Genomic DNA, 10728 nt, shown 5'->3' on the forward strand with positions numbered 1-10728 from the left:
AGTGAACCAGACCCCAGGAAGAAGTGAACCAGACCCCAGGAAGAAGTGAACCAGACCCCATGAAGAAGTGAACCAGACCCCAGGAAGAAGAGGGAGTGAACCAGACCCCAGGAAGAGGGAGTGAACCAGACCCCAGGAAGAGGGAGTGAACCAGACCCCAGGAAGAGGGAGTGAACCAGACCCCATGAAGAAGTGAACCAGACCCCAGGAAGAAGTGAACCAGACCCCAGGAAGAAGTGAACCAGACCCCAGGAAGAAGTGAACCAGACCCCATGAAGAAGTGAACCAGCCCCAAACGCAACTTAATTCACCTGTGGGACTCAACTTAAGGAGGTTTTAAAGGAACTTGAATCCTTCAAGATACAAAGTTGCTTATAAGGAATTTGTCTCAACTTACCTGGCTTTAATTGCTGAACTAGGAGGCGGTTGTTCCCTCTTGGTGACTTAAGAGTGCGACTTGAGATAACTCCCAGCTGCTATCCACTCTTAAAAAAGATATCCCGTCACGGTTATCTGAACCAAATGGCTGGACTTGAAGATCAGTTATCACCTGAGAATTTCTTCACACAAACTTAAAAACTCCTCAACGGGATAACTAAATATCAAACGACCCAATTACGCCTCGTAATCCACTTAAGCGTCCCTTCACGAACCCGCAAAACACAGCCTTGGGATCGATCTTTGTGTTTTTCTTAAGACAGCGTCATCGTGATGATGAGGAGAGAGGGAGATCGCTCCGAGAGATAGAGGAGAGGAGAGAGAGGGATGGAGAGAGCTGCGCGTGACGTCCCACCACTATGGCAGCCACTGCTCGACTGAAGATGGCGCGCATCTCGAGGCGCATTCAACTCCCCGCGCACTCGTTGCCATCCGCCACCATCCACCACTCTATTCATCCATCAATATCCACCACACCTCATTCTTTACAAGCTATAAATACATCTTAATAAAATTTATAAACATACCTTTGCTGGGATAAATCACGCTCCAAGAATTAAGGGACATAATAGATGATGCTTGGAAGGCTCCCTGGGTCATAAGACAAAAACATATGTGCTTCTATATCTACGCGAAAAAGAGGATTCTTGTAAATAAATTCTGTATGTTAGTCTTGTTCACTTTATCCAAATCCGCGGCAACTGCAAAGGCAGATATATGTTGTGATTATTGAGTGTCATTTATCGAAATGTGTTGACCACGCCCACCTTGCTATGGCGGCGATGGCGATGGTGGTGGTGGTGGTGGTGACCTATCTGATACTACCTATTAGTGACTACGGGGACGTAAGGACTATAGGACTTCTTTGCCGATTCTGGTCTTAAATTTGTGGATGGAGGTGGCTTCCACACCTTCCCTTCACCCGTATAGGGTACGAGTATTTCCTTCGACTCATTTGTGTTTCCAGCTTCATCTTATATATAAGCTTTTAAGGGTTGATAGATGTTAATCTTCTTGTTTGAGGAGCTATTCACTTGAGACAGTTAGGCAAGTCCCAGCTGTGTCTGGGCACAAGTGACAGGATGAACAACCCAGCGGGTTTTCTTCCTATTGGGGAGTGTTGTACATGCTGCTATGGTGGTGTGTCCACTCACAAGATGAGTGGTGCTGCCCAATAAACTCGCCCCTCGGGGCAAAATTTAATTCATATATCCTCTTTTCTGTTTTATCTCACCTTAAAGAGGCTGTCCATATACTCAAGAAAAACACAGAATTTTCTATGTAGTGATCAAGTCCCTCTGTTTCTTCTTCCTTCTATGGATGAAAAACAGAATCACTCGTAGCTTAGTCCTCTTAATTCACGCATTATTGTTCTTAAAATCATTCCTACTTAAATGTTTGGCTTTCCGATTCAATTTAGCTTTCAATTCTATGACAGTGCTGCGTATATTGGCCTCGCTAAGCTTGCATAGATTATCTTCGCACAAAAAAAACTATTTAGGCTTTTAAATCTAAAAAGCGGATCATGCGTTCTTGGATGTTAAAGTATAAACATTAGGAAGTAGCAGGAACATCAGATAATCAGGATCCTCATCATTATCTCCCAGTAGCAGTAGCAGCACCAGCAGCAGCAGCAGCAGCAGCAGCAGCAGCAGCAGCAGCAGCAGCAGCAGCAGTAGCAACAGCACCAGCAGCAGCACCAGCACCAGCAGCAGCAGCAGCAGCAGCAGCAGCAGCAGCAGTAGCAACAGCACCAGCAGCAGCAGAGCTTAGGTAGCTCCACGTATGTCAGCCGAGTGAACTATGGTTCAGATACATCTAACTACACATAAGATTGAAGGCCCACTAACGGTGTCTTGAATACATCATACACGTGATGGACACATACACACACACACACATACAACTGCAGATATATACACTAGTAAACACGAACGTAGTACTCACGAATTTATATATACACATGAGAAATCGCACACTGATAAAAACACAAACAGCCATGGGTGTGGGTATTTGTATAATGATACCCGCACACACACACAATGACTGACACGCATACAAGAGCCCAGACACGCACGCAGGGCACGCACACACACACGTGTGTGTGTGTGTGTGTGTGTGTGTGGTGGAGGCTAACTCCATACACAGTTTCAAATGTAGATATGATAGAGCCCAGTAGGCTCAGAAATCTGTACACCAGTTGATTGACAGTTGAGAGGCGGGACCAAAGAGCCAAAGCTCAACCCCCGCAAGCACAAATAGGTGAGTGCAAATAGGCGAGTACACACACACACACACCTCTGTTTGAGGGACTGTTTGAGGCTTCAAGAAGACCTAGACAAGCTGAAGGAATGGTCGAACAAATGGTTGTTAGAGTTTAACCCAACCAAATGTAATGTAATGAAGATAGGTGTAGGGAGCAGGAGGCCAGATACAAGGTATCATCTGGGAGAGGAAATTCTTCAGGAGTCAGAGAAGGAAAAAGACTTGGGGGTTGGTATCACGCCAGACCTGTCTCCTGCAGCACATATCAAGCGGATAACATCAGCGGCATATGCCAGGCTGGCCAACATACGAACGGCATTCAGAAACTTGTGTAAAGAATCATTCAGAACTTTGTATACCACATATGTCAGGCCAATCCTGGAGTATGCAGCCCCAGCATGGAGTCCATATCTAGTTAAGGATAAGACTAAACTGGAAAAGGTTCAAAGGTTTGCCACCAGACTAGTACCCGAGCTGAGAGGTATGAGCTACGAGGAGAGACTACGGGAATTAAACCTCACTTCGCTGGAAGACAGAAGAGTTAGGGGGGACATGATCACCACATTCAAGATTCTGAAGGGAATTGATAGGGTAGATAAAGACAGTCTATTTAACACAAGGAGAACACACACAAGGGGACACAGGTGGAAACTTGAGTGCCCAAATGAGCCACAGAGATATTAGAAAGAACTTTTTTAGTGTCAGAGTGGTTGACAAATGGAATGCATTAGGAAGTGAGGTGGTGGAGGCTGACTGCATACACAGCTTCAAGTGTAAATATGATAGAGCCCAATAGGCTCAGGAACCTGTACACCTGTTGATTGACAGTTGAGAGGCGGGACCAAAAGCCAAAGCTCAACCCCCGCTAGCACAAATAGGTGGGTGCAAATAGGTGAGTACACACACACACACACACACACACACCTTGCATTTACATAAACACGTTTACACATGCGTAAATTCCCAGGAAAAATCATAAAAATCATCTCTCTTAAAAAAAAAAGGGGGAACAGACAGAACTACTAAAATTATATTGAACACTGTGCAGACCTTAAACGCTGAATTTATTATACATTCAGCAACAACAACTACCACAATGCCTCTAAGAATTATCACAATTCATCCACGCGGATGAAATAAGACTTAATACCTGAGGCTATCGCATGATTTGCCTGCATCTATTGTGACGGTAACGCGTTGGTGTTCGGCTGTTTCAAAAGCTAGGAGCAGGGCCTCGTCACATTAAAGAAAAAAAAAGAGAAAAAGCTGGAAATTTCGTCTGTGGTAAGGTAATGGGAAGACACACAAAACACAAGTAAATTTAACAATGAAATTTTAATTACGTTAGAAAAACAAGACATGAATAAAATTAAGCATAAAATATACAAGGCAAGTCAACAAACAAAATAATAAGAATAATCACTGGCAAATTCAAAGTTACGTTAAGACAAGTGAGTTATAGCAAAATAAATAATAATGATGCTGGAATATTGGCTTCGAGCTGCCACCTCCCTTAGTACACGAAAGCCAAGGCTTAGTCTACCAATGAGAGATGTCAACTGCAAGGAGCACTGGGATATTCTGACTATTCTGGGCCACTGCAGCCCAGACATCAACTTGTGGCGGAGGGTGGAGGGCAGGTGCGACGGGACACCAGCCAATCAGCGACAGGCAGGCAATGGACAAGCAGTTTGCCGGTTTACGGTGGCGAGCAGGTGTGCCGGATACGTTTTGCTCTCTGGGCAAAACGTTTTGGAGATACTTGATGGATATATCTTCTATATTATCTGTTGTTGTTACGTACTTTGAAGGGAAGAGCAGGCTCAATCTCTCTTGAAAGAGATTATCGTCACACTATAAATATGAAATAGGCCTCGGTACTTGAGCCTATCGTACCTCAAGAAATACGTTGGCTCAAAGTGGCCAACATTTGTCCCAAATATGTTACAAGACAGTAATTAAATAGGCTGAATCTACAAGCCGTCTCCTATAAAGAATATAGACGTGGAGTTATCTAGATTCAACTTATTATTAAAACTCATATGAAAATTTTGTTTTCAATCCAGATGATGCAAATCAGTGTTTTTTTTTCATAAGATTTGATAATAAATATTTTGATTTTCTGTTCAAAAGGTTTCGTTACTAGAACTATTACCACCATCACCACCACTAGGTTTTCCAACCACCACTACTACCACCACTAGGCTTCCCAACCACCACTAGGCTTTCCATCCACCACCACCAGTAGGTTCTCAACCACCACCACTACTCACCACAACCCCTAGACTCCACAACCACCACAACAAGGACAATCATCATTACAACTCAAGAAGTCTAAATTAAAATCAACCTGCAAGACTAAGACTTACAAGAAGTCTCTCCCCTAGCGCTCACATATGTATGTACATATAGCAGCAACACCTGTCAAAACTTACACATTTATAATCCACTTGGGCTAGCGACATGTTGTAAATTATGAGTAAATTGCTTATTGAAGATAATTTATGGGTTTGTTGACCAGACCACACACTAGAAATTGAAGGGACGACGACGTTTCGGTCCGTCCTGGACCATTCTCAAGTCGATTGTCGACTAGATTGTCGTCCTGGACATTCTCAAGTCGACTAATTTATGGGTTCTTCTAGAGCAGGTGTGTGTTCTTTCAACTTAGAAATCCGTTTACACTGATAACTGCATTTATTATGAGTGCAAATTTATATAGTACTGTTGTTGTTGTTGTTTAAGATTCGCTACCTGGAACAAAAAGTTCCAAGTAGCACGGGCTATGGTGAGCCCGTAGTGGACTATATATATAGTACTGATAGCCGATTCAACTCATTTGTATATCCAATATCTGTATTAAATGGCTTAATTGAAACTGCTTTGAGGATTTTGGAGCGACAAATTTAAAAAAACTTTATATAGGCTATTCCCGTCATTTCAGAGCGAGCCAGTCTTCAGACCTAATCCATTACCACCATAAAACACCTAGAATGTTATCTAGATATTTGTGATGGTCTGAAAGCATATTACGGTTCCAGTAATAGTCAAAATGTAAATTGGCAAATGAACCTTTGTTCCTAAACAGAGTTTATTCTCAAATTGTAACTTTATTGTATTAAACATCGATGGTTTAAAATATAAAAAGTGTATACTGAAAACGTCTTCCTTGAAAATTTTGATTTTCTCTAAACGGAATTTTCGGGTACATTGCTATAGTTTTCAAATTCCATATCTCACATTATCGTCAATAATACACCGTTTTAACGTACCCAAACTTAATTGAAACCACACCAACCCTAACCTAACCCAATTTTAACCTAAAGTAAACTTATCCTAACGTGGATAGATTCGTCCTTCTATCCATCCACACACCACATACATACAAACAAGCACATGCACAAATGCACACGCTTTAACAAACAAATAATACAAATAATCAGGGAAAGCGCCAAGTCATTACGACTATATAGCACTGGGAAGGGGTCAGGATAAGGATTTGGGATGGGACGGGGGGAAGGAATGGTGCCCCAACCACTTGTGGACGCTCGGGGATTGAACGCCGACCTGCATGAAGCGAGGAAGATGGGTCCATCCTTTCTTCTCTTGTTTTAAGAACTTATATAAAAATTACACTTAACTCAAATGAAGTAAAAAAAACACAACATTAGTGACATCTAAATTAATTTTTTTTAAATAACGTAAAATTACTTAGACGGCAATAAAATGTTTGAAAGTAATTAGCTGTATTATCTTGGCGAATTAGGTGAGGAGGAAGGGGGGATTGGGAGGATTTGGGGGGATTGGGGGGGTTGAGAGGGGGGGCGTTGTTAGAATTTCAGCTGCACCTAATAGCTGGCGCCACTCCAACTGACCCTCACTGACCTCTGTAACCGCATGTCTGACCTCGGGGTAGAGGCAGGCTCGAACATCGTCTACCTACCTATCGGTACTTCCTTATCTACAGTCTACGGGGGGGGGGGGGAGGTTTAGCTCTTTATTAACAAGCCTGTTAGCCTTGTTCTACATTTAAATTTAATTTTTGCCCCGAGGGGCGAGGTTATTGGGCAGCGTCACTCATCTTGTGAGTGGACACACCGCCATAGTGTCAGTATTGGGCAGCGCCACTCATCCTGTGAGTGGACACACCGCCATAGTGACAGTATTGGGCAGCGTCACTCATCCTGTGAGTGGACACACCGCCATAGTGACAGTATTGGGCAGCGCCACTCATCCTGTGAGTGGACACACCGCCATAGTGACAGTATTGGGCAGCGCCACTCATCTTGTGAGTGGACACACCGCCATAGTGACAGTATTGGGCAGCGTCACTCATCCTGTGAGTGGACACACCGCCATAGTGACAGTATTGGGCAGCGCCACTCATCTTGTGAGTGGACACACCGCCATAGTGACAGTATTGGGCAGCGCCACTCATCCTGTGAGTGGACACACCGCCATAGTGACAGTATTGGGCAGCGCCACTCATCCTGTGAGTGGACACACCGCCATAGTGACAGTATTGGGCAGCACCACTCATCCTGTGAGTGAACACACCGCCATAGTGACAGTATTGGGCAGCGCCACTCATCCTGTGAGTGGACACACCGCCATAGTGACAGTATTGGACAGCGTCACTCATCCTGTGAGTGGACACACCGCCATAGTGACAGTATTGGGCAGCGTCACTCATGCTGTGAGTGGACACAGCCATAGTGACAGTATTGGGTAGCGTCACTCATCCTGTGAGTGGACACACCGCCATAGTGACAGTATTGGGCAGCGCCACTCATCCTGTGAGTGGACACACCGCCATAGTGACAGTATTGGGCAGCGTCACTCATCCTGTGAGTGGACACAGCCATAATGACAGTATTGGGTAGCGTCACTCATCCTGTGAGTGGACACACCGCCATAGTGACAGTATTGGGCAGCGCCACTCATCCTGTGAGTGGACACACCGCCATAGTGACAGTATTGGACAGCGTCACTCATCCTGTGAGTGGACACACCGCCATAGTGACAGTATTGGACAGCGTCACTCATCCTGTGAGTGGACACACCGCCATAGTGACAGTATTGGACAGCGTCACTCATCCTGTGAGTGGACACACCGCCATAGTGACAGTATTGGGCAGCGTCACTCATCCTGTGAGTGGACACACCGCCATAGTGACAGTATTGGGTAGCGTCACTCATCCTGTGAGTGGACACACCGCCATAGTGACAGTATTGGACAGCGCCACTCATCCTGTGAGTGGACACACCGCCATAGTGACAGTATTGGGCAGCGCCACTCATCCTGTGAGTGGACACACCGCCATAGTGACAGTATTGGACAGCGTCACTCATCCTGTGAGTATACATATTCACCTGCGGTGTTATTGGGAACGGCAATTGAACGTGATTACACATAATTAAAGTTGGAAATATACTCATTTTATACTGAAAATACAACCCATTTTAGAAATATTTTAGTGTATTTTTTTGCGTTTTAATTTGGTTGTTGGGCGTTCTGAATTTATTTCGGGGGGGGGGGAGGTGGGGGGGGGATATTACCCTGTCCAAGTATGAGAGACATAGGTGTATGTATATATATATGTGTGGATATGTGTAGGTATACAGTGTGTGTCCATCTACACAACACACGACCATCCACACACGACCGTTTGTTGAACAGAAACGTCTGAGGCTGACGTTTGTTGAACAGAAACGTCTGAGGCTGACGTTTGTTGAACAGAAACGTCTGAGGCTGACGTTTGTTGAACAGAAACGTCTGAGGCTGACGTTTGTTGAACAGAAACGTCTGAGGCTGACGTTTGTTGAACAGAAACGTCTGAGGCTGACGTTTGTTGAACAGAAACGTCTGAGGCTGACGTTTGTTGAACAGAAACGTCTGAGGCTGACGTTTGTTGAACAGAAACGTCTGAGGCTGACGTTTGTTGAACAGAAACGTCCGAGGCTGACGTTTGTTGAACAGAAACGTCTGAGGCTGACGTTTGTTGAACAGAAACGTCTGAGGCTGACGTTTGTTGAACAGAAACGTCTGAGGCTGACGTTTGTTGAACAGAAACGTCTCAGGCTGACGTTTGTTGAACAGAAACGTCTCAGGCTGACGTTTGTTGTATACAAACGTCTGAAACGTTTGTGCTTCTTTAACGGCTAGTTTGGCTTTGTTTTGCTGCTATGTTTTGATGGGTTTGTTAGGGGGGGGGGGACTGCGGTGATGACCCACGTGACATGTCACTATACGTCACACAAGTCCCTCACCATAGTCACTATACACCACACAAGTCCCTCACCATAGTCACTATACGTCACACAAGTCCCTCACCATAGTCACTATACGTCACACAAGTCCCTCACCATAGTCACTATACACCACACAAGTCCCTCACCATAGTCACTATACGTCACACAAGTCCCTCACCATAGTCACTATACGTCACACAAGTCCCTCACCATAGTCACTATACGTCACACAAGTCCCTCACCATAGTCACTATACACCACACAAGTCCCTCACCATAGTCACTATACGTCACACAAGTCCCTCACCATAGTCACTATACGTCACACAAGTCCCTCACCATAGTCACTATACACCACACAAGTCCCTCACCATAGTCACTATACGTCACACAAGTCCCTCACCATAGTCACTATACACCACACAAGTCCCTCACCATAGTCACTATACGTCACACAAGTCCCTCACCATAGTCACTATACGTCACACAAGTCCCTCACCATAGTCACTATACACCACACAAGTCCCTCACCATAGTCACTATACACCACACAAGTCCCTCACCATAGTCACTATACGTCACACAAGTCCCTCACCATAGTCACTATACACCACACAAGTCCCTCACCATAGTCACTATACGTCACACAAGTCCCTCACCATAGTCACTATACGCCACACAAGTCCCTCACCATAGTCACTATACGTCACACAAGTCTCTCACCATAGTCACTATACGTCACACAAGTCCCTCACCATAGTCACTATACACCACACAAGTCCCTCACCATAGTCACTATACACCACACAAGTCCCTCACCATAGTCACTATACGCCACACAAGTCCCTCACCATAGTCACTATACACCACACAAGTCCCTCACCATAGTCACTATACGTCATACAAGTCCCTCACCATAGTCACTATACGTCATACAAGTCCCTCACCATAGTCACTATACGTCACACACGTCCCTCACCATAGTCACTATACGTCACACACGTCCCTCACCATAGTCACTATACGTCATACAAGTCCCTCACCATAGTCACTATACGCCACACAAGTCCCTCACCATAGTCACTATACGTCACACAAGTCCCTCACCATAGTCACTATACGTCACACAAGTCCCTCACCATAGTCACTATACACCACACAAGTCCCTCACCATAGTCACTATACGTCATACAAGTCCCTCACCATAGTCACTATACGCCACACAAGTCCCTCACCATAGTCACTATACGTCATACAAGTCCCTCACCATAGTCACTATACGTCATACAAGTCCCTCACCATAGTCACTATACGTCACACACGTCCCTCACCATAGTCACTATACGTCACACACGTCCCTCACCATAGTCACTATACGCCACACAAGTCCCTCACCATAGTCACTATACGTCATACAAGTCCCTCACCATAGTCACTATACGTCATACAAGTCCCTCACCATAGTCACTATACGCCACACAAGTCCCTCACCATAGTCACTATACGCCACACAAGTCCCTCACCATAGTCACTATACGCCACACAAGTCCCTCACCATAGTCACTATACACCACACAAGTCCCTCACCATAGTCACTATACGTCACACAAGTCCCTCACCATAGTCACTATACACCACACAAGTCCCTCACCATAGTCACTATACACCACACAAGTCCCTCACCATAGTCACTATACGCCACACAAGTCCCTCACCATAGTCACTATACGTCACACAAGTCCCTCACCATAGTCACTATACGTCACACAAGTCC

General features: G+C 45.0%; 1 protein-coding gene across 7 annotated transcripts in view; it reads right to left on the bottom strand.

Annotated features, from left to right (window-relative positions):
- LOC123771456 (fasciclin-2) overlaps positions 1-823 on the bottom strand; it is a 244507-nt gene extending 243684 nt beyond the window's left edge. For 6 of the 7 annotated variants that reach the window (XM_069313709.1, XM_069313708.1, XM_069313712.1 and 3 more), the window contains exon 1: positions 398-823. The gene's annotated coding sequence lies outside the window, so the exon portion shown is untranslated. The remainder of the gene's footprint in view (positions 1-397) is intronic. The other variant, XM_069313713.1, reaches the window with a different exon arrangement.
- Positions 824-10728: the final 9905 nt, after the last annotated feature.

This window comes from Procambarus clarkii, chromosome 76 (genome assembly GCF_040958095.1).
Source record: "Procambarus clarkii isolate CNS0578487 chromosome 76, FALCON_Pclarkii_2.0, whole genome shotgun sequence".
NCBI lineage: Eukaryota > Metazoa > Arthropoda > Malacostraca > Decapoda > Cambaridae > Procambarus > Procambarus clarkii.